Here is a 23,503-nt window from a genome sequence, read left to right on the forward strand (position 1 = left end):
CAAAATAGAACCTGCAAAATGTTGAATATAAGCACATGTATAAATGCTCCTAAATGCTCCTTGTCAGGCCTACTCTTCCCTCTCCCCTGCTACGTCCTCGTCTCCTCTCTGCCCTTCATAACGTTACATAAAAATTACTGAACATTTTTTTTTACTATATATTGTTACATGTGTAATAGCTCCCCAATAAACTACAGGTGCGCGAGGTGAACGATGACTTTCTAAACGATTCATATAATTTGAAACAAGCGCTCGTCCCAATAGATATCGTCGCTTGTGTGAAAATGTGAAGACTAGCAAATACACCGATAGCATTTTTGAGCTCGTGTACATCACCGCATCGCCAGTTCACACACACACACACACACACACACACACACACACACACACCACTGATCAAAGCACTGCAAGCGTATATACACCAGCTTTTTTTTTCCCTGCGTTCCTGTATGGAGGGAAGCACACACACACACACACACACACACACACACAATGGTAATATTTTTCCTCTCGTTTTCGCGGCGGTAGAGTTGGTTGGCCGCTGCAGCATCCGTCTTTACTCTTTTCCCCTATCTTATATTTACTTAACGTTCCCCCGGCATTGAGGTTTGCTTTCCTCTCCGCGGTGTGTGTCTGTATAGCGTGAAATCGTGGCGTTATACCTTTGTTTGTTTCAGTTAAGGGGGGGGGGGGAGTGTTTTCCGTGTTTTCTTTATACCATAGAGACCACAAGGGGATGGGGGAGGGGCGGGGGGAGGGAAGGGGGGAGCGGAGGGAGAGGAGAGGGGAGCGTTTCATTCTGCCTCTCCTCTTGTTTACTCTTGTTTATTTCTTTACGATCGCGAACAAACCGTGAGCGAATCTTTTCCTGGTATGCACGGTGTTCTCATTCGTGTTCTGCCGGGAGTGGGGAGAAGGGGAAACAAAGAGGAAACTACACAGCAACCGACTTTTTCCTTAACTTTCCTCCTTACTGTGTGTGTGTGTGTGTGTGTGTGTGTGTGTGTGTGTGTGTCGTGCCTCCATTACTTTCATCCTCTTCCTTCCAGTTCCATACGCTTTCTTTTCTCTCTCTCTCTCTTACTCCTTGCCCTTATCCTTCCAACCTTCCTTCCCAAGTCTCCCTTATTCTCTTACCTTACACCTTCTCCCTAAGCCTCCATCCTCTTACCTCCTGCTCAAAGCCTCCTCCACCCTTCCCTCCAGCTCCTTCCCTCCGCTCTCTCCTACGTCTTTCCTCCCGCGCTCCATCTCTCCCTCGGCCGCCGCAGTCGCTTCTCTTTAAAGGGCGAGGCACCCAGCCAGCCTGCCAGCCAGCCATTCCCTTTACCCCGTAGCCTGCTAACCCGAAGCCTCTGCCCTGTGTGTGTGTGTGTGTGTGTGTGTGTGTGTGTGAGGGGGGCGTGAGGGAGCGTTGGGAGGGGGGGGGGGGTTCTGTTTAACGCGTACCTGTTTAAGTTGACTATCGTTCCCAGGCTGTGTTTGTTGTGTTGGTGTTGGTGTTGTAGGTGGTGGTGGTGGTATTCGTCTGTTTCTGGGCTCGAGTTTGTGTGTGTGTGTGTGTGTGTGTGTGATTTTTGGTGTTGGGGGGGGGGGGGGGGAGTGGTGGTCCTAGTAGTAGTGGTAGTGGTAGGGAGGTGATGGTACAGGAGGCGATGGTTGGAGGGAGGTAAACGGGAGAATTCTTATTTGCTGTTATGATGTTAAACAGGTAATACTGCCTCTTTGTTGTTAGTTCAGTAGTAACAGTAGTAGTAACAGTTGTAGTAGTAGTAGTAGTAGTAGTAGTAGTAGTAAGAGAAGTACCGTAGTAAGAGTAGAAGTGGAAACGGTGATGGTAATGGTTATGGTGGTGGTGGAGATGCTGAGGGTGGTGGTGGTGAGGCTGTGGTCATCCGATGGTCATCCGATAAAATATAAAAAAAGTAAAGAAAACGGAGCAAGGAAAAGAGGAAGCAAAGGCAGCGGGAAGGCGAGTAGGGAAGTGCAGATGCTGTGAGTCTTTCTACTTAATGATTCTGGCCGTGATTTTCCTGCAGTGCGGCGAGAATGTTCCCGTCCGAGACGCTGCACAGTGGCCTTTTTTATGAATTAATTTTAGAGGCAATGAGGAGACTTTTAAGCTGCACACGTTTCCAGTTCTTTCTTGACACACACACACACAGAAGAAGAAGAAGAAGAAGAAGAAGAAGAAGAACAAAAAGAAACATAATAGCAACAACAAAAAAGCAGTAGACGAAAAAAAAGAAAAGAAAAAAAGCAAAACAGAAGGAGGAAAAAGCGACACACACACACACACACACACACACACACACACACACACACACACTAACACATTATAGAGTACAGGAATTTTGTGTTTTCTTTTACGATAGATACATTTTACATTTTCCTCCTCTTAATACCTCCTTCAACATTCTCCTATCGCAGTAAACCTCTCCCTTAATAACTTTTCCATACTTAAACATCCCAACAGAGCTCTCTCTCCCATCGAAATACCTCTCCCTCAATAATTCTTTCACACTCTCTCCCATGGCGACACTTTCCCCCTCTCTCTCAGCACCTCCTTCAACATTCTATCACTGCAACAAACTCTACCTCTCTCTCAGCAACTCATTTTACACTATTCTATCGCAACACAACTTCCCATCATTAGCTCTCACACACTTCCACCGCCAGAGAACTATTTATTTATCTCCCTCTTCCTCTTGAACACCTCATTCTACGCTCTTCCATAGCAACACAACGCCTCATTGACTCCCACGCTCGTCCCTCGTAATAGAGTTCAATCCCTCTCTCCCTTTCTCTTATATATACGACTCCCCCGTCATAACCTTCCACACACTACCGTCGCAATAGAACTCAATTCCTCTCTCTCCCTCTCTTAATACCTCTCTCTATACATTCCCATCACGACATACAACTCCCCCTCATAAGCATTCACACACTACCGTCGCAACAGAACTCAATCCCTCTCTCGCCCTCCCTCTCTTAAGACCTCACTCTATACACTCCTATCATAACACAACTCCCCCTGTCATAGCCTTTCACACACTACCGTCGCAACAGAACTCAACCCCTTTCTCTCCCTCTGTCTTAATTCTTCCCTCGCGCCGCTTCATGAGTCCGGGCAATCCTCTTACCAGCCTCACCAAGCAGTAACCGCCTCTCTTCCCCGCTTAGTAACGCGATTACGAGTGTCTGCAGCATACATTTGGCTCGGCCCCAAAGCAACAAGGCGAACTCATAAATAAATAACACAAGCAACGTATTTATAGTTGCCACCCAAGAGGATATTTTTGTGCTGGCCGTGTGTTTGTGTTCGGATTTATTTATCTTATGCGCTGTGCTGCTGGGGTTGGATAGAGGATAAGGAATGATACTAGAGATAATGATAATTGTAATAGGAATGATGGTAATACTAATACTTATGATATGTAGAGTAAAAATAACATTGATAGATATAGTAATAGTAATAAAAATAAAAATAACAATGAAGAGGAAAGAGAAGAAGAAAAAGAAGAAAAAGAAGAAGAGGAAGAAGAGGAAAACATTACTAGGACAAAGAAGAAGTTGAAAGAAAGGAACCACAATGAAAAGGAAGAAGAGGAAGAAGAAGAAGAAGAAGAAAAATAAAAAAGAAACTGTAACAACAATAAGAAAGAAGTAGACGAAAAAAAACCGGAAAGAAGAAAAAGCGGAACCGACACACACACACACACACACACACACACACACACACACACACACACACACACACACACACACACACACACACACACAGGTAAGCAAGCAAGCAAGCACACAGTGGATATAACGAATAGCTCACGGGCCGTACTAATGACAGGTGTGGCGGACAGGTAGGAAAAAAATAAAAACTCCCCCCCCCCCCCCCTGCTGTATGAACATGTATACAACGCGTGTCCGCATTATGAATACTGGTCACTATTAAAGGTCCGCCAGCAAAGCCCCAACTACTCGACGCTAGTAATGGTGGTGGTGGTGGTGGTGGTCTGGGGGGGGGTTGAAGCAGGGGATAGGAGAGGTTGAAGAGGGGAGGTGGAGGAGAGGTAGAGTGGAGGAAGAGGAGAGAGGAGGAGGTGGTGGAGGGTTAAGGGGGGGTAGGAAGAGGAGGAGATGAAGAGGAGAGAGGGGGAGGAGGAGAGGAGGAGAAGAGTGAAGGAGTACAAAGGAAAGGAAGGGTAAAGAGAAGGGAAAAGGAATATATAAGCAGAAAAGAAGACGAAAGGAGAAGAGAAGAGAGAAGAGAAGAGTGGAAAACAGGAACAGAGAAAAAAAGGTGAGTAAAAGAAGGAAAAAAGAGGAAGAAAGGGAAAACATTTGAGGCGGAAGAAAATAGAAAAGCTGAAGGGGGAGAAGAGAGAAGAGTAGGAAACAGAAGGACAAGGAAGAAAGGAGGGGGAAGGAGGAAAGGGGAGGACATGAAAAGGAAGAAAGGAGGGGGAAGGAGGAAAGGGGAGGACATGAAAAGGGAGAAAGGAGGGGGAAGGAGGAAAAGGGAGGACATGAAAAGGGAGAAAGGAGGGGGGAGGAGGAAAGGGGAGGACATGAAAAGGGAGAAAGGAGGGGGAAGGAGGAAAAGGGAGGACATGAAAAGGGAGAAAGGAGGGGGAAGGAGGAAATGGTAGGACATGAAAAGGAAGAAAAGAGGGAGTAGGAAGAAAGGAAGAGACATAAACAGTAGGATAAAAACGAAGAGGGAGAGGGAAAGAAAAAAGATGATAGATGTAGAATGGAGGAAGAGGAAAAGAACTGAAAAAGAGAGGAAGAAAAAGGAAGAATCCGCAGAAAGAGGGTGAGGAGGGAGGAAGGAAGAAAGGAAAGAAGGAAGGAAGGAAGGAAGGACTCTGAAGAAAGGAGAAAAGATAAATGAGGGGATGGGGAGAAGGGGAAACACAACCCAATAGAAAATAGAAAAGGAAGAAATTTAAAGAAGGAAAAAAAAAGCGGAGGAAGGAAGGGAGAGGAAAGGGAAGAAGAGGAAGAGGAGGAGGAGGAAACATGATAAGGATGTACAATGGAGGAGGAGGAGGAGGAGGAGGAGGAAGAAAGAGACTGAAAACGAAGGGAAAAACAGAAGAATCGGATGAAAGAGAAAAAGGGGGACAGGAAGAGGAAAGAGGAGGGGAAGAAGAAGAGGAGGAGGAGGAGGAGGAGGAAACATGATAAGGATGTACAATGGAGAAGGAGGAGGAGGAGGAGGAAGAAGAAAGAGACTGAAAACGAAGGGAAAAACAGAAGAATCGGATGAAAGAGAAAAAGGGGGACAGGAAGAGGAAAGAGGAGGGGAAGAAGAGGAGGAGGAGGAGGAGGAGGAGGAAACATGATAAGGATGTACAATGGAGGAGGAGGAGGAGGAGGAGGAGAAGGAAGAAAAGAACAAAAACGAAGGGAAAACACAGAAGAATCGAAGAGAATGGAGAGAATGAGAGAGGCAGGAAAGGGAAGGAGAAGAGAAGAGAAGAAGGGAAGGGGAAGGAGGGGAAGGAAGGAAAAAAAAAAGGAAAGAAAAAAGTAACTAAAAACCAATTGGAAAAAAAACAGAAAAATTGGAGGAAAGGGAATGAGAGAGGGAGGGGAAAGGGAAGGGGAAGGAAGGAAGAGGAGGGAGGGAGGGAAGGGGGAAGAAAGGGGGAAGTAAAAATAAACTAAAGGAAAGGGATAAAAAAAATCGGAGGAAAGAGAATGAGAGAGAGAGAGGAGAAGGAAGGGGAAGAGGAGGGGAATGGGGAGGAGGGAAGGGGGGGAGGGGAAAGGGGGAGCCAGTGTGCCCGCGGGGAAAAGGGAGGATCATTATGTCAGGTGCAACGGCGGGCGGCATCCAATTACCTGGCAGGTTCATCATAATAACCAGGTGGGGGGCGGGGGGAGGGTGAAGGAGGGGTGGAAGGGAGGGAGATTGAGGGAGTGTGTGTGTGTGGAGGGAGACTGTGTGAGGAGTGGAGAATGTGGAGGGGAAGTGGAGTAAGTGGGGAGCATGATGTGAGGGAGGAGAGGGAGGGAGTTGTTGGGGGAGTGAACCTTAAAGGGGAGCGTTGGGGAGATGGAGGTAGTCACAGAGATGGGCAGGGGAAGATAAGGGATGGGGAGAGAGAGGAGGGGAGGGGAAAAACGGCGTAAAGGGAAGGGAAGGGAAAGGAATGAGGGTTGGGAAGGGAAGGGGAAGTGAAGGAAATGGAGGGGAAGTGAAGAAAAAGGAAGTGGAGGGGAGGAGATGAGGAGAAAGGGAGGGGAAGAGTGGAAAAAAAGTAGGGGAAGGGAGGAGAAAAAGGGGGGAAGAGGAGCAAGGACGAGGTGGTGAGAGAAGGAAACTGGAGGAGAAAAAGAGGGAAAGGAAGAATTGGGGGAGGAAATAGAAAAGGTGGGAAGGGAGAGGAATAGTTGAAATGAGGAGGGAGGAAGGGAGGAAGGGGAGAGAAGATAGAGGGTTAGGGAGACAAAGAAAGGAGTGAGGAGAAAGTGAGAAATTATATATGAGAGGGAGAGAAAGGAAAGAGAAGGCTGGGAAGAAGAAAAAAAAGAAAGGGAGGGGAATGCTGGAGAGGAAAAAGAAGGAATAGGGGGAAGGGAAGGAAAGAGAGGAAAAGTGAGGAATGGGGAGGTAAGGAGGGAGGGGAATGGTGGGGAAGGAAGGGAGGGAAGAGAGGGAAGGAAAGGACTGTGGAGGGAAGGAAGGGGGGGATAGTGGAGAGGGAAGGAAGGAATAGTAGGGAGGGAAGGGATTGGTGGGGAGGAAATGAGAGGGGAGAGGAGGAAGGGGGGGAGGAAGATGGCGTGCGGCGTGCAGTCAGTCAGTCAGTCAGGACACGCAATGCTCACTAGCTTAATCTTGTCAATTTTACGATTTGTTTAATGCCGGCAGGTGGTGTGTGTGTGTGTGTGTGTGTGTGTGTGTGTGTGTGTGTGTGTGTTTACTGATCATCCCTAACAATTCTTCACTTTTAATCTCTCTCTCTCTCTCTCACACACACACACACACACACACATTAACGTTCCCTCCACAACACTGCATAAATCACACACACACACACACACACACACACACACACACACACACACACACACACACACACACACACAGCATTATATTTTTACCTCATTTTCTATTCATCCATATAATGTTCAATATTTTTTTCCTCATTCTTTTCTTACTCAGGACATTTACTCATTTTTTTCTTCTTTTTTCTGTATTATTCTCATCCAGACAACATTCACTCATAATTTTTTTTTTTACCCATTTAAAACACTCATTTTTATCTATTCTATATCTATTTTTATTTATCACAACACTCAATTTTTTTCCAAGTTTTTTCCTCCATTTTTTTTCTCCTCTGCCTCACAATCTTCATCCTCAAGCAACGTTTTCTCTCCTCCCTCATTATTATTTTTCCTCCGACCACGTTTTTCCCTTCCTTCCTCTCCCTTATTTTTTCCCACGTTTTCCCTCCCTCCCCTCCCTCCTTCCTCTCGTCTCGTTTTTCCTCCCTCCTCCTCCATTATTTTTTTCACATCTACGCCTCTCTCTCTCTTCGTTTCCCTCCCTTCTCTCCCTTCTTTATTAATTTCACATCTTCATCTCCCCCCTCTCTTCCTCTCCTCTCTCTTTTCCTTACTTTTTCACATCTACGCCTCCCTCTCTCTCTCCTCCCTCTCCTCTCTCTCTTCGTTTCCCTCCCTTCTCTCCCTCCTTTATTAATTTCACATCTTCATCTCCATCCCTCTCTTCCTCTCCTCCCTCTTTTTCCTTATTTTTTTCACGTCTTCACCTCCCATTCTCCTTTATTTTTTCATATCTCCCGCTCTCCCTCCTTCACAACCTCTCCCTCCCTCCCTCGCTTCCTTTCTTCAGCACGTCCAGCGGGTTATTGTGCTCTAACTTTAAGCCTCATCAACGCTATATATGTGCGTGGCGTGGCAAGGCGCAGCGTGGCGTGGCGTCATCTTAATTTCATAACGCAGCCTCTCTTTCAACCTTTATTCTTTTTACTATTTTCATATTTTACGATTTAACATTTTGAGGGGGTTAGTAATGTAGCTGTTTTCTTCTCTCTCTCTGCACCTCCGTATCCACTCCCTCTCTTTAATCTGACATCCACTTACTAACTCACTTCCCTATCCACTTTCCTTCCCTCCCACTCCCCCTCTCCCTCTCCCTCTCCCTCTCTCTCTCTCTCTGCACTTACGTATCCACTCCCTCACTTACATCCAACATCCACTTACTAACTCATTTTCCTATCCCCTTTCCCTCTCTCTCTCTCTCTCTCTCTCTCTCTCTCTCTTGCTTGCTTTCCACGTTCACTAATTTCCCAGCACTCTCTTCTCTCTCTCACACGCTCACTCTTTCTCTCATTTTTCTTCCCCGCACTCCCTAATTTTCTCTCTCTCTCTCTCACCGCCACTCTCCTCAAAGGTAAATCAGGTTGGTGTTTTCTTTTACAATTTTCTTTAGTTTTCAGTTTTCTTCTTCTTTTTCTTTACTAAGTCGTGTGTTGTGATTTTTTTTTCGTTTACTAGTTGTTTTTCCATCTTTTTTGTGTTATCTTCATTATTTATTTTATTATATTGTTCGCTCTTTTACTCTTCTTCGTTATTTTCTTCTTCCTTCGTTATTCTGTTCTTCCTTCCGTTATTCGTTATCTTCTTCCTTCGCTTTATTATTCTGTTCGTCCATCCATCTTCTTTTTTTGTTATCTCCTTCCTTTACTTTATTATCCGCAAGCCTTTACTCCGTTGTCTAAGCTTTTCTATACACGCTGCTATGTTTTCTTTTTTTCCTTTCCTCCTTCATTTCTCCTTTTCTTCAGCTTTCGTCCTTTCTTCCTTTCTTCTCCTTCCTTCTTCATCTTTCTCACTACCTTCCCTTCCTTTCTTCCTTTCTTTTCTTCAACTTACGTCCTTCACTCTCTTTTTCCTTTCCTCCTTCCTTCCTTCTTCCCTTCTTTTCCTCCCTCTTCCCATCCTTCTCTTCTTCCTTCTTCGACTTTCTTCCCGCCACCCGCTACCAAATTCTTTCCCTCTCACTTTTTTTTTTTTTCCGTCTAACTTCCTCCATTCCATTTGTCATTCTATTATTCACTTGTCACGCAGTTCTTCCTCGCCATCTCATTTTTCCTCCTCCACCTCCTCCTCTTCCTCCTCCTCCTTCCTCAACTTCCGCCTTTCCCTTCCCCTCCTGTGCCCTTTTGTCTCCCTGCCCGCCCCGTTCTTTCTCACCCTTGCTGCCGTGCATTCTAATCTCCCTCCGTGTGTGTGTGTGTGTGTGTGTGAAAGCACCCCCCCCCCACACACACACACACACACACACACACACACACACACACACACCACTTCGGAAAATGGGCATGGCGTGAGAGAGAGAGAGAGAGAGAGAGAGAGAGAGAGAGAGAGAGAGAGAGAGAGAGAGAGAGAGAGAGAGAGAGAGAGAGAGAGAGAGAGAGAGAGAGAGAGAGAGAGAGAGCCGACGGATGGCGTGAATAGTTAGCTGGCTAAGGAAGAAAAGGATGGATAAAAGAGGTTGAAAGGAGGGAAGAAAAACGAAACAACATCGGAAAGCGTGTGGGAAAGGGACAGAAGAGGATGAAGGAAGGAAGGAAGGAAAGAAAGCAGATAGCAAGGACAAGAGAAAGGAAGTACTCAAGGAAAGGGAAAGGAAATAAGAGAAGCAGGAGGAAGGTAGGAGGAGGGAGAGAAAGAGAAACGAAAGAAGGAAGGAAGGAAAGAAAGAAGGGACTGAGGAAGGAAGGAAGACAAGCAAGAGTGAAAGAAGTAAGGAAGGAAGGAAAGAAAGACGAAAGGAAGAAGGGAAAAAATAACGGAAGGAAGAAAAGGAAGAAAGAAGGATGTGAGGAAGGAAGGAAGACAACCACGAGGGGAAAGAAAGAAGGGAGAAGAGAAAGAAGGGTGAGGAAATAAGTAATGAAGTAAAAAAAGAAGGGTCTGAGGAAAGAAGAAAAGAAGACAAACACAAAGCAAGAAAAGAAGAAAGGAAGAAAGGGAGGAAAGGAAGGAAGGAAGGAAGGAGGAAATGAGGAAGAAGAAAGAAAAGAAGGAAGGAAGAAAGGGTGGAAAGGAGGGAAGGAAGGAAGGAGGAAATGCGGAAGAAGAAAGAAAAGAAGGAAGGAAGAAAGGGAGAAAAGGAAGGAAGGAAGGAAGGGAGGAAAGGAAGGAAGGAAGGAAGGAGGAAATGCGGAAGAAACGGAGGAAGGAAGTCGAGCTATAACTTGTACCTCATGACCTTGCATTTGAGGGTGGAGGTCAGGACGCGCGCATCCCCTCCTCTCTCTCTCTCTCTCTCTAAAATATGCTCACGCCATCCGGGAATTCGTCGTTTGATCGGCCATTCCGCGGAGGATTATCAAGATTTGCGTTGTTTTCGTCATTTGTTCGATGCTCACTTATACAACGACAGTCCACCCGCCGAGATCCGCTGCTATTAAAGGCGGGGAATGGTGATGGCGGTGATGGTGGGGGGTGGGGGGAAGTGGGGGGGGAAGGGGGGAAAGGTTGTGGTACTGGGATGGTAACTGTTGGTGATGGCGGTGGTGGTGGTGGGGGTGGGGGGCAGGTAGCGGTACTGAGATGGTAACTGTGTTGGTGTTGATGATGATGATAGTGGTGGTATTGTGGTGATGACATTGCCTGGTGGTGGTGCATAGTGGTGGTGGATCTTACTTACAACATGCCAAATACGATATGTCATTTTCACGCACGCACGCACGCACACACACACACACACACACACACACACACACACACACACCATCACTACCAAACGACAAAAACCTGATAACAACTTTGATTTTTTAGTAGTGGATTATTGCTTTCCTCACCTCAGACACACACACACACACACACACACACACACACACACACTAGCGGCTTAACAATTATGCATCCTTCTCTTTTACTGAATATTTTTTTTTAAGAATCTTCCAATCTACCACAGGCATGAGAGAGAGAGAGAGAGAGAGAGAGAGAGAGAGAGAGAGAGAGAGAGAGAGAGAGAGAGAGAGAGAGAGAGAGAGAGAGAGAGAGAGAGAGAGAGAGAGAGAGAGAGAGAGAGAGAGTGGGGGAGAAAGTATGGGGAAACCGTTCTATAATTTTCCCAAACAAATCTAAATTATCACGACTACAGCATCAAGCAAGACCTTCCTTTGATAATAATCGGAACTACTTAAAACTTCTGAATAATCTTGAACACTTCGTAAGCGTAAAACAAACCCTAAAAAAAACATTAAATCATTCACGGCGTATAGTAAAATAAAACACTAACATTTACGCCTGTTTTAAAAATGCAGGTTGTTATTTTTTTCATAGTACAGATAATACCATCTAAGTAAACATAAACTTTTGATGGAGGCCTCTCTCTCTCTCTCTCTCTCTCTCTCTCTCTCTCCCCCTGGCGTATCCATCTACATTTCATTTTTCATTCATTTCCTTTGTTACCATTTTCTCTCCTACCGCGGTTATCTCTCTCTCTCTCTCTCTCCCGCCCCCGATGGTCTGGACTCTTTAATAAAAAGCCGTGGCCGCAGGAAGTATCGCCGCCGTCCCCTGGGCCAGGCCTCGACGCTCCTCTTTACGTCGCTGTCTGAACGCCGACACAGACAGGGCGGGGGAACGCGGCGGCGGCGGCGGCGGAGGCGGAGGCGGGGGACGGAGAACTTTGCCGATGACGATGATGATGATGATGGTGGTGATGATGATTGTGTGAGTGCCTGTGTGGTGATCAGCGATGTGGAAAGGAGGGCTGACAAAGGGCTGCCACGTGGCTGTCACAGGGCGGGGATGTCAGCGAATCTTGTCACTCGTCTCGACAGCCGCCGTTGATGCCTCGAGCCACTTAAGGGTTGGTGGTATGCTTGGGAATGTGGCTTCTTCGCGCGCCGCTGTCTTTGCTTGTTGCTGATCACTGGTGTGTGTGTCAATGTGTGTGTGTGTGTGTGTGTGTGTGTGTGTGTGTCGCGTGCTGGTTCCAGGCGGTTAAGTAAAGGGCGTTGGCGCGAGAACGAAAATTGATGGTGGCTCAATATGTAGTAATGGTGAGCAGGGCCATTATAGAGGGCTGTATGGAAGTGCGGTTAGTGATGATCATAGCGTTACTGCGGGTAGTGTTGGTGGTAATGCTGTTGCTATCGTTGTTATTGGTGATGGTGATGATGGTGGGTGTCGGCAATCAATGGAGTGTTTTTTTCAGGCACCAAGGAAACGTTACTGTGGTATTTCCCTCTATCTTATTTCTTCGTCCCTCGTCTATGTATGTGTATGTGCGGAAGGGGAGGAGGTTCGACCCTTCACTAAGTTACGTTTACTATCATCCAAGCCACTTCAACGAACGACGCTAAAACTACATCCATCCCCATCACCCACCGACTAAAACTTCCCCCACCAAGCACGCACTCATCCATCATCCCTGTCATCCATCCACGAGCCCACTTACAGCCTGCCCGCCCACTATCTGCATTCCCTTATATAAAAAAAAACCTCACAGTAGGATGGAGAGAGAGAGAGAGAGAGAGAGAGAGGGGAGGGAGGGGAGGGGGCTCTCACGAAATACCTATTACATCGGCAGTTACACCTTTCCTCCCACGGCCAGGTGTAGTAAGAGCGAAGTAATAGCAGTGACCGCCCTGGAATCGAGATGAGGCTAAGAGGACCAAGAACCAAGAAGAGGGGAGAGAAGACGGGGGGAGAAGGGGGAGAGAAGCGCCTTGAGAGAACAGCATTTAGGGGGGGGCGAGGTGAGGGAGAGGAAGAGCTGCAGGTGGAAGGGGAACATGTGAACACCTGCCAACCAATCGGTATTAAAGGGAAAGTGGGAAGGTGCGCTCATACCTGTGTTTTTATTAAAGGTAGAGAGAGAGAGAGAGAGAGAGAGAGAGAGAGAGAGAGAGAGAGAGAGAGAGAGAGAGAGAGAGAGAGAGAGAGAGAGAGAGAGAGAGAGAGAGAGAGAGCACTAACAAGCATCCCAGTCACCTTTGAACATCATTATCTATTCAAGGAAAGCAGAGTTAATTAATCCTAAGAGAGGCTTATTCATACCTGGACACACACACACACACACACACACACACACACACACACACATACACACACACACACAAGCCCCGTGGGAACAAGAAGCCTGCCGGAGGGGTTGCCAATACGCTTTTCCAGACCTTTTTTCCCATCACGTTTTTCCCCCTTCCTTTTTTTTTCCTTTACTACTTACTGGGAACAAATATTTAAGGACCAAAAGACACAGCTCTCCCTTTTCTTTGCCTTTCCACTTTTCTTGTATCGTTATAATTTTACTTTTTACCCTTTCTAACAACTATATTTTCCCTTTTTCTATGGTTCCCTTTATTTCTCCACATTTTTCTACTATTCCAGCATTTGTCTTGTACCCTTCCCCCTACTTTCTTCCGTTCCGTGTCAGTACTTCATCTTTTCACGCCTTCCAGCACCTATATTTTCCCTCTTCCTATTGCTCCCTGTATTTCTCCACTTTTCCGGCATTTTTCTTGGACCCTTTCCTTTTTCCTAATCTTTTCTCATTATTTTCCCACAATCTTATGCCCCTTCACATACTTTTTCCCACGCAATTTTTCCAGCACTTATATTTTCCCTCTTCCAATTGCTCCCTTTGTTTATCCACCTTTCTCCACTTTTCCTGCCTTTTCCTTGTACCATTTTCCTTATTCTGATCGTTTTCCCACCATCTTCTGCCCCTTTACATATATTTTCCTCACACAATTTTTCAGCACCTATATTTTCCCTCTTCCTATTGCTCCCTGTGTTTCTCCAAATTTCTCCACTTTTCCTCCCTTTTCCTTGTACCCTTTCCATTCTTTCTTATCATTTTCCCACAATCTTCTGCCCCTTCACATACTTTTTCCCACACAATTTTTCCAGCATCTATATTTTCCCTCTTTCTATTGCTCCCTTTGTTCATCCACATTTCTCCACTTTTCCGGCATTTTTCTTGGACCCTTTCCTTTTTCCTCATCTTTTCTCATCATTTTCCCACAATCTTCTGGCCTTTCACATAATTTTCCCCACACAATTTTTCAAGGAAGGTAAGTATCTCTTTGATGGTTAAACTTCTAATGGTCCTATGCGGGGTGGGGGGGTGGGGTGGGGGGAAGAGGGGCAGAGAGAGAGAGAGAGAGAGAGAGAGAGAGAGAGAGAGAGAGAGAGAGAGAGAGAGAGAGAGAGAGAGAGAGAGAGAGAGAGAGAGAGAATTAAATAACGCTAAAAGATTGCCTACAAAACTTGAATTGATTATACTCTCTCTCTCTCTCTCTCTCTCTCAACTTCTCTTTCTTTATTAATTCTCTTCTCTCTTCTCCTTTTTTATTCCTTTGTTTTACCCCTTTTCTTCCATCTATTCTCCTCCTCCTCTTCCTCCTCCTCCTCTTCCTCCTCCTCCTCCTCTTCCTCCTCCTCCTCCTCCTCCTCCTTCAGCTTAGAGACCAATATCAGAATCCGGGTTTTGCAGGACAAGGACAGGTGGCTTACACACACACACACACACACACACACACACACACACACACACACACAGATGGATGATTTTTTTCTTTATTTTCCTCACCTCCTCCTTCTCCTCCTTCTCCTCCTTCTCCTCTTCCTCCTCCTTTGCGCCCTCCACCTTCGATTTCTTCTCCTTTTCCGATGTCTATTTTCTCTTGGTTTTAGGATTTTCTTCGTTTGCTTTGCCTGTAATCGCCTTTCCTGACATAAGTCTCTCTCTCTCTCTCTCTCTCTCTCTCTCTCTCTCTCATCGTGCAGCCCCTCCAGCTTACTAAAATTTTCAGGAGGGCCAGAAGGGTGCCGCTCCTCTCTCCCTCCCCACCCCCCTCTCTCTCTCTCCCTGCCTCTCCCTCTCCCTGCCGCCCGCGGCCCCCTCGCTTCCCCCTCCCTTTTGACACCGTTCCCACCTGTGTGCTGCACCTGTTCTGCACTCACACCTGTGGTTTAAAGAGGAGCTAAATCACCACTGAGGGCAAGCACAGGGGAAGGAGCCTATACTCTCTCTCTCTCTCTCTCTCTCTCTCTCTCTCTCTCTCTCTCTCAGGTCACGTCTTTACTGCTGCTCCTTCCCTCGACGATATACTTTTCCTTTTTTTTTTCGCTAGGGGGTTAAAGGGACTGGGGAGGGGGGAGGGGGGAGGCTGTGTGTGTGTGTGTGTGTGTGTGTGTGTGTGTGTGTGTGTGTGTGTGTGTATAAGGGCTTATTGGTTCCTCCTCCTCCTCCTCCTCCTCCTCCTCCTCCTCCGATGCCGCCGCCGCCGCCGCCACCACCTGTCCGCCGCCGCCACCTGTTGTATGTAGCTTAACGTCACCTGCTTGTCCTTTTTTCCCCTTCCTTATCTCCTTTCTCTTGCCTTCCTTTTTTCCCTCCTTCCTTCCTTCCTTCCTTCTCCTTTCCCCAAGTCTCTTCCTTATCATTCATCCACGAAGACCTCTTTTTTTTTTTCATCCGGTGTTGACCTCTATCTTTTTTCTTTTCTAAGTCGCATTTTTTCTTCCTTTTTATTTCCTTCCTCCTTCGCTGCTTCCCTATTCTCTCTGTATCGCCTTCCCCTTTTAACAATTCATCGTCCTTTTGCCGCCATTACATTATCTTTCTTCAACTACCCCATTTTCTATTCCCATCCATCCCTTTCATCTCTCTCCCCCATCTACCCTTTTCTACAGCCCTCGCTTTATCTTCGTCCTCCACATGTGCTATCTTCTTTTCTACGTTCCTTCTCTCCCATTTATTTCATCTTAATCTTCTTTGTTTTGCATCTATTCTACGCTTTCTTTTTTTGTTTTTTTCTTTATTTCCCTTTCCCTCTCTTTCTTTCAGTACACGGTTGTATTTTCTTCCTCTTCTACCCTTTCTCCTAGTTTTCTTTCTTTCCCATCTATCTCTTCTTATCTTCGCCCGCTTGCATCTTTTCTATACTTTCTCTCCATCCTCAGCGACCATTAACTTCTTCCCTTCCATGTCTTTCATTAACCTCTCCTTTTTTTTATCTTCCTCCACTTCCACTTTATTTTTTTTCCTCTTTTCTTTCTCTTCCCCATCACCAAACCAAAACTCCTCCACCATAACTTTCTCCTTCCCTCCCATGTCTTTCAGTAACCTCTCCTTTCTTTATCTTCTTCCTCTCTCACTTTTTTTACTCTTTTCTTTCTCTTTCTCATCACCAAACCAAAACTCCTTCACCATAACTTTCTCCTTCCCTCCCATGTCTTTCAGTAACCTCTCCTTTCTTTATCTTCTTCCTCTCTCACTTTTTTTACTCTTTTCTTTCTCTTTCTCATCACCAGACCAAACTCCTTCACCATAACTTTTACCTTCCCTCCGCATGTCTTTCAGTAACTTCCCTCCCCTTTATCTTCTTCCAGTCCCATCTTCTCTTCATTTCCTTCTTTTCACCTCCATCACTAACATCCCTTACGTTCTTCTTTCCTTTTCCTAACTCCTTCACCATAACCATCTCCTTCCATTCCCATGTCTTTCAGTAACCTCCACTTTTTACCTTCTTCCTCTCCCTCTTTTTTTTTACCATTTCCTTTCTTCCGCATCACCAAAACCTCATTCATTCTTACTTACCTAGATTCTTTTATACCTTTTCTCCGTCTACCTGTTACCTGTACTTTCCCCTTCTCACCTGGCGGCCCGAGGGAATGAAAAGGTGGGCACAAAGTTACGAGAAGAGAGAGAGAGAGAGAGAGAGAGAGAGAGAGAGAGAGAGAGAGAGAGAGAGAGAGAGAGAGAGAGAGAGAGAGAGAGAGAGAGAGAGAGAGAGAGAGAGTCAACTTCTAAGCCACGAGCCTCTACAACTTTTATTTTTTCAGGGGGAACTATACGAAATGTTTTGTTTGCTAGGTTCTGTTTGTTTTTGCCCGTTAGTTGTTCGTTTGTTGGTTCTAGGTGTGTGTTGTAAGGGGGGGGGGGGTATGTATGACGCACATGTACACACACACACACACACACACATACACACACACTAGTACACCTCACACATCACCCTAACCTTCAACTAATCAACCGGGCCACATCAGACTACACACCTCACCTAACCTAACCTAACACATCCACGTCTAAATATTCACAAACTCACTCCTTAGGGCGACGATAACGACATTTGCCTCGCCAGGTCTTCGGGGGAGGGCCCCAGTAACCCTTTGTTCCCTCCTTCGCCCCTTTCATCCGGAGCCTTTGAAAAATCCTACTTAACTCTGGCGGCTAATTGGACTCCGAGGTGTTCCCTGTAAGAACCCGCCTCTCTTACTTGCCAGCAGGTGAATGGGCGCGCGTCTGAAAGGTGAGGGTCAGGAGGAGGATGAGGAGGAGGAGGAGGTGGAAGTGAAAGGTTGGAAAAAGAGGATGGACGGATGGGTGGATGGGAGAAAGGCAAGGATGGGGTACGAGCAGCTTTAGGAAAATGAAAAGAGGAAGACTATAGAAGCAAGCGTATGAGCATGTGTGGTGAAAAGGTCAAGAGGAGGGAAGACAAAAAGATGTAGATGAAGGGAAAGGTGAGAGAAGGTGGTGGGAGGTCGAAAGGAAAGCCGGGAGTACAAGTAAGAAAAAAAGGGTTAATTAAGGAAGAGGAGCAGGAAATGATGTGTAGATAGAAGGAGTATTAATGAATAAGGAACCAGGAATTTGTCAAGGGAAGGACGGTAGAGAGACAAGCATGGAGTATACGTTAGAAGAAAAGGTTAAAAGGGAAGAGGAGGAAAAAATAATTCGTAGAGAGTAGGAACAAAAGAAAATAAAGTGAGGAAGCAGGAATTTGTGAAGGGAAGGACGGTAGAGAGACAAGCATGGAGTATACGTTAGAATAAAAGGTTAAAAGGGAAGAGGAGGAAAAAAAAGGCGTAGAAAGCAGGAATAAAAGAGAATAAAGTGAGGAAGCAGGAATTTGTGAAGGGAAGGATGGCAGAGAGACAAGCATGGAGTATACGTTAGAATAAAAGGTTAAAAGGGAAGAGGAGGAAAAAAAAGGCGTAAGTAGCAGGAATAAAAGAGAATAAGGAAACAGGATTTTGTGAAAGGAAGGATGGCAGAGGCAAGCTTGGGTACGATAAAAGGTAAAGGGAAAGAGTCGAAGAAAGGGTACATATAAAAAAATGAAAGGGTATATATAAGCAGAAGGCTGTGTAAGGAAATACGGTACAGAGACAAGCCTGGGTACGAAAAGACACAAGGAGAAAGAGGACAAGGCAGAGAAACACGATCAGATGTAGATATAGAGGAAACGAGAGGGAAAAGAGAAGAGGATTGCGGAGGAAAGTGCGGTAAAGAGGCAAGGTTAGAAGTACGAGTAGAGTTTAGAGAAGAATATGATAGAGGGAACAAAAGGGAAAAAGAGGAGCGGAGGATTGCGAAGGAAAGTGCGGTAGAGAGGCAAATCTAGAGTACAAGAAGGAAAATATACGACCAAGTTTAGCTAGAAGTTATGAAAAGGGAATACAAAGGTGGGAAATGAGAACCAAGGCACCTGTGTGGAGTGAGGTGAGAGGAGCAGGGGAAGGGATGAAAGGAAGGATTAGGGGAAGACGGAGAGGGAAGGAGAGAGGGGGAAAGATATTTACACTAAGACGTTATGTGATCGCAAAGGAGGAACTGTCACTAAGATCACTAACAAGCATTCGTCTGGCTTTTAAACTTCTAAATATATATACGAGGAAAGAAAACTACGCCCCCTCTTTATCTTCCTTTCCTCTCCTACTTTTTTCTCCTATACTTTCCTTTCTTCTCCATCAACCTCATCCTCCTCTTTTATCTTCTTCCTCTCCTACCTTTTCTCCTACGGTTTTCATTACTCCCCATCTTTATCACATTATCTTCTCCCTAGTGCATCTTTTCTACGCTTTCTTTCTCCCATCCCCCACGCCCATAACCTTCCCCTTCCTTCCCATTATCTTCCAATACCCTCCCATCTGTCTTCTTCCTCTCTCCTCGTCAGTCCAGTCCGGTCAAACAGTCCATCGTCAGCCCTTTCCTCTACTTAGCTGACCACTGCCAACCACTCCCCCCTCCTACCCCTTGACCACAACTCTCCACATACACCCGCCAAAAGAATGTGCCATGAAGTTGAACGCACCGCCTCTACCGTCTCCCCAAACGCCTAATTATGTCGTTACAGGTGAGCCTTTCCGCCCTTCCCCCGCTGCTCTTCTTCTCTCCTCAGTTAATCAAGTCATTCAACTCCTCGACCCGTTTTTAATTTTCAATCACGTCGCATAATTCCCCGCCGGTTCATTCCTCTCGAGGGCTAACCAGATTAATTATTAGACTTAATCCCCATCGTCTCCTTTCTTTCTGTGCGTGATGACTATTAATTGCTTTACATTCAAGGGTCTCATTTCCGTTTTCTGTTTTTACGTTTTCACTTTCCGTTCTCAAGTGATTTTATGCTCGAAGGTCTTGCTTTCTATACACTATAATGATTATGTTTGATGTTCTTGTTTTCATTCAACTCGGGCTGTCTTGGCAGTTCACACCGGCCTTGTATTTAATAAGAACTCGCGTCCCAGTCTTTATTTGACGTTCACAAGTCGCCAACCTTTTTTTTTATTTCATACTGAAGGTCACATTGCTTTTCAACCCATCTAAATAGTGATGTAGTGTTGGGCCCAGTCTGTCTCTCGAGCGGGCGTATATTCATAGTGACGCCTTTAAAGCTTACAGTAATGAGGTTCACAATATTTCTACTAGTTCCCATGACTATTTCTTATTATCCTGTTCCTATTATTCTGCTATTCCTAAGTGCTTCTTTTCCTACACCACCACAGACATTCTCCAGTTTTGCGGCAGCGCGGGGAGGTGGCGGCGTGTCAGGAGTCTGGGCAGCGGCGCCACATGGCCTCCCCGCCTCGCCGTGTTGAGCCACAATGGGGACACTCCGCCCCCAGATGCAATGATAAGCCACTCGCCACGCCTGAAAGCAGCGTTATGCAGATGATTTCCTGCAGAGCGGCGTTCGTAATGGCCTCATCATACGCCAGGGCGGGACTGGGCGGGTGGGGGGGGTTAGGTGAGGGTGACGAGGTTAGGGCAGAAAGGATAAGAAAGGAAAGATGAGGTAGGGTTGGGGTGTTGCAAGTCAGTGAGAGATGAGTTAAAAGGGATGAAGGGAACGAGGGTTGGGGGTGTGAAAGGGAACAGGCGGGGAGAGGGTGGTGGTGAGGTTAGGACAGAGGGAATATGAAAGAACATGAGGTAGGGCTGGGGTGTTGCAAGTCATTGAGAGATGCGTTGAAGGGGATGAAAGAGACGAGGGAACAGGAGGAGTAAGGGTGTTGAGGTTGGGACAGAGGGTATAAGAAAGAATGAGGTAGGGTTGGGGTGTTGCAAGTCGGTGAGAGGTGAGTTAAGGGGGGGATGAAAGAGACGAGGCTAGGCGTGTGAGAGGGAACAGGCAGGGAAAAGGGTGGTGAGGTTAGGGCAGAAGGGATAAGACGGACAAAACAGGAGAGAGGGTTGGGTTGATGCAAGTCGGGGAGAGATGAGTTAAAGTGTGTGTGTGTGTGTGTGTGTGTGTGTGTGTGTGACCGGCCATCCGTTTGTTCTTCCTGACGGCGTGGTGAGGGGACGGAGGCTAGGCGTGTGAGAAGGAACAGGCGGGGTAAGGGTGGTGAGGTTGACAGAGGGATTAAGAAAGAAGATGAGGTAGTGTTGGTTTGATGCAAGACGGGGAGTGAGAGATAAGTTAAAGGGTATGAAAGGGACAAGGGAACAGCGGGGAGAAGGTGTTGAGGTTAGGGCAGAAGGGATAAGACGGGGAAAACAGGAGAGAGGGTTGGATTGGTGTAAGTCAGGGAGTGAGAGATGAGTTGAAGGGGATGAAAGGGACGAGGCTAGGTGTGAGAGGGAACGGGCGGGGAAAGGGTGGTGAGGTTAGGGCAGAAGGGATAAGTCGGGCGAAACAGGAGAGAGAGTTGGTTTGATGCAAGTCGGGGAGAGATGAGTTAAAGTGTGTGTGTGTGTGTGTGTGTGTGTGTGTGTGTGTGACGGGCCCTCCGTTTGTTCTACCTGATGGAGTGAGTGAGGGGATGAAAGGGGCGAGGCTAGGTGTGAGAGGGAAAAGGCGGGTTAAGGGTGTTGAGGTTAGGGAAGAAGGGATAAGACGGGGAAAACAGGAGAGGGATGGAGTGATGCAAGTCAGGGAGTGAGAGATGAGTTGAAGGGGATGAAAGGGACGAGGCTAGGTGTGAGGGGGAACGGGCGGGGAAAAGGTGTTGAGGTTAGGGCAGAAGGGATAAGTCGGGCGAAACAGGAGAGAGGGTTGGATTGGTGCAAGTCAGGGAGTGATGAGTTGAAGGCAAAGTCGGTACTCTCGGACGCTTCCTCTTTCATCAACTATTTCCAAAAGCCAAAAATGAGATGAATCGTGTTGCAATGAGTCTTTTTTCACGTTCATGATACAGAAGAAGGGTCCAACTAATACCATGGCCATAAAACTACCCGCTGAAATGCCCACAACTACTACGAAAACCTTGTCAAATACGTGTACTTGGGCGCCGAAATGTTCAAGAATATGACCCTTGGCGCGTGAGAGGGAACAGGCGGGGAAAGGTTGTGACGCTCGAAGCCAAAACTATGTCATGAGGGAGGGTGCCAGAAGGAGCTCTGAGCCTGAGAACACCACCAACGCCCTCTGTCGCTTACTATCGGAGCTGCTTGACTCAGGAAGGCTCAGGAAACACTACAACGCTGCCACCCCTGACCCACTGCCCTGACCTCACCTACACACACCTAACCGAGTCAAATATGACCTAACCTAAATAATCGTGACCTTCCCAAACCCACACCTACACCTCGTCGTCTAAAAAAGGAGTTAATATACGAGTAAACATTTCATTGCGTCGTGAACCCAAAAGCAAGCAAGGGTACACACACACACACACACACACACACACACACACACACACACACACACACACACACACACACACACACACTTGGCACACATCGGGGAAAACTCGTGACAATCCAAATTTAAGTATATCCGCGATTTCTGTGTGTGTGTGTGTGTGTGTGTGTGTGTGTGTGTGTGTGTGACCGGGCATTCGTTTGTTCTTCCTGACGGCGTGGTGAGGATAACATTACGTGATGATAATAATAATGATGATGATGGCTGAGGTGAGCGGCATGGTGCGAGGAATACGTTAACAATCCCTCAGAGAAGACTTTCTTTTTTTATTACAGCTGAGGAAACAATAATAATAAAAAAAGCCCGCTACTCGCTGCTCCTATAAAGCATTCAGAGGAGGCTTTACATCTCAACATCCCGGACACAAATGTGGAGTGAAATAATAATAATAATAATAATAATAATAATAATAATAATAATAATAATAATAATAATAATAATAAAACGTCTATATTTCAATTCAACAAGCGTGAAAAGAAATAAGGAAACTGCAGAGTGCCACTAACCCAACCACCTATCCATGGCACCCACCTACGCCCACATCCACACCCACTCCACACCCACACCCACACCCACCCACATGACATGAAGAGGGGAAAGGGGGAAAACAATGAAAAGGAGAAACAACAACTGATGAAGAGGAGAATTATGAGGAATAGAGAACAAATACGAAGAAAGAGTTGAAAGGAAGGGAGCAAAAGGGGAAAGCAATTGGACAAGACGGAGGGAACGAGGAAGGAGAGGAAAACTGAGAGGAATGATGGACAATACAAAGAGGAGGGAGGAAACGAGTAAGGGAAGGGAGGAAAAAGTGAAACGTATGGAAGGCGGGAAGGAGAGGAAAACTGAGAGGAATAGAGGGGATAGGTGCAGAGGGAAACTGTAGAAAGAAGTGAAGGGAAACAGAGAAAAATAGATAACGATGGAGAAGGCAGAGAGAAGGGAGGGGAGAGCAATTTAGAGGAATGGGGGGAAAGGAAATGCAAGAGAGAAGGGCGAGGAGAGGACGGTAGGGGAGGAGAGCTAAGCCTGAGAAAGGGATTGAAAGAGACACATGATGAAAGGGAGAAGAACATTGTGAGGTACTGTGGGGTAAGTCTTATCATACCAACCTTTGTGTTACAGGCCACTACTGTGTTTCTTTTAGACCTAGACAACCCTAGGCAACAAGACATCTGGCCATTCAACTATTGCTACTGGTGAGCTTGTCTAGTGTTTATTATGCCACTCTTCTATATAATCTCGCTTTTCTATAAGATCTCCGCACCATTGACTAGCCAAGGCAGTTTGAGCATTGTAAGTCCAAATTAAGAGCCTTGTGCATGTGAAGGGGGTCATCTGGGCATGTATAAAAGAAAGGGAAACCAAGAAAAGAGGGCGAGGAGGAGGGGGAGGGGAGGGGAGAAGGGATAAGCGTGAAGGGAAGAAAAAAAAAGACATGAGGAAGCTGAGACATTCCACACAGGTAACACGATAGCTTCAAGACGCCGGACAGAACAGGTGAGTGTATGTGTGTTAGCGTGCGTGTGCGTGTGTGTGCTTATCGTCCTTCCCAAAGC

General features: G+C 46.4%; 1 protein-coding gene and 1 long non-coding RNA gene across 2 annotated transcripts in view; both read right to left on the minus strand.

Moving 5' to 3' along the window:
- The window catches only part of LOC126998265 (serine/threonine-protein phosphatase 2B catalytic subunit 2-like), a 110,763-nt gene that overhangs the window by 71,930 nt on the left and 15,330 nt on the right, over nt 1–23,503 (minus strand). The gene's annotated exons all lie outside the window — the stretch shown is intronic.
- LOC127000858 (uncharacterized) lies at nt 15,835–16,753 on the minus strand. Its single transcript, XR_007754561.1, has 2 exons — nt 16,257–16,753; nt 15,835–16,136 (listed from the first exon to the last, which is right to left on the minus strand). It is a non-coding gene; the product is annotated as an uncharacterized LOC127000858 (long non-coding RNA).

Source organism: Eriocheir sinensis, chromosome 2 (assembly GCF_024679095.1).
Source record: "Eriocheir sinensis breed Jianghai 21 chromosome 2, ASM2467909v1, whole genome shotgun sequence".
NCBI lineage: Eukaryota > Metazoa > Arthropoda > Malacostraca > Decapoda > Varunidae > Eriocheir > Eriocheir sinensis.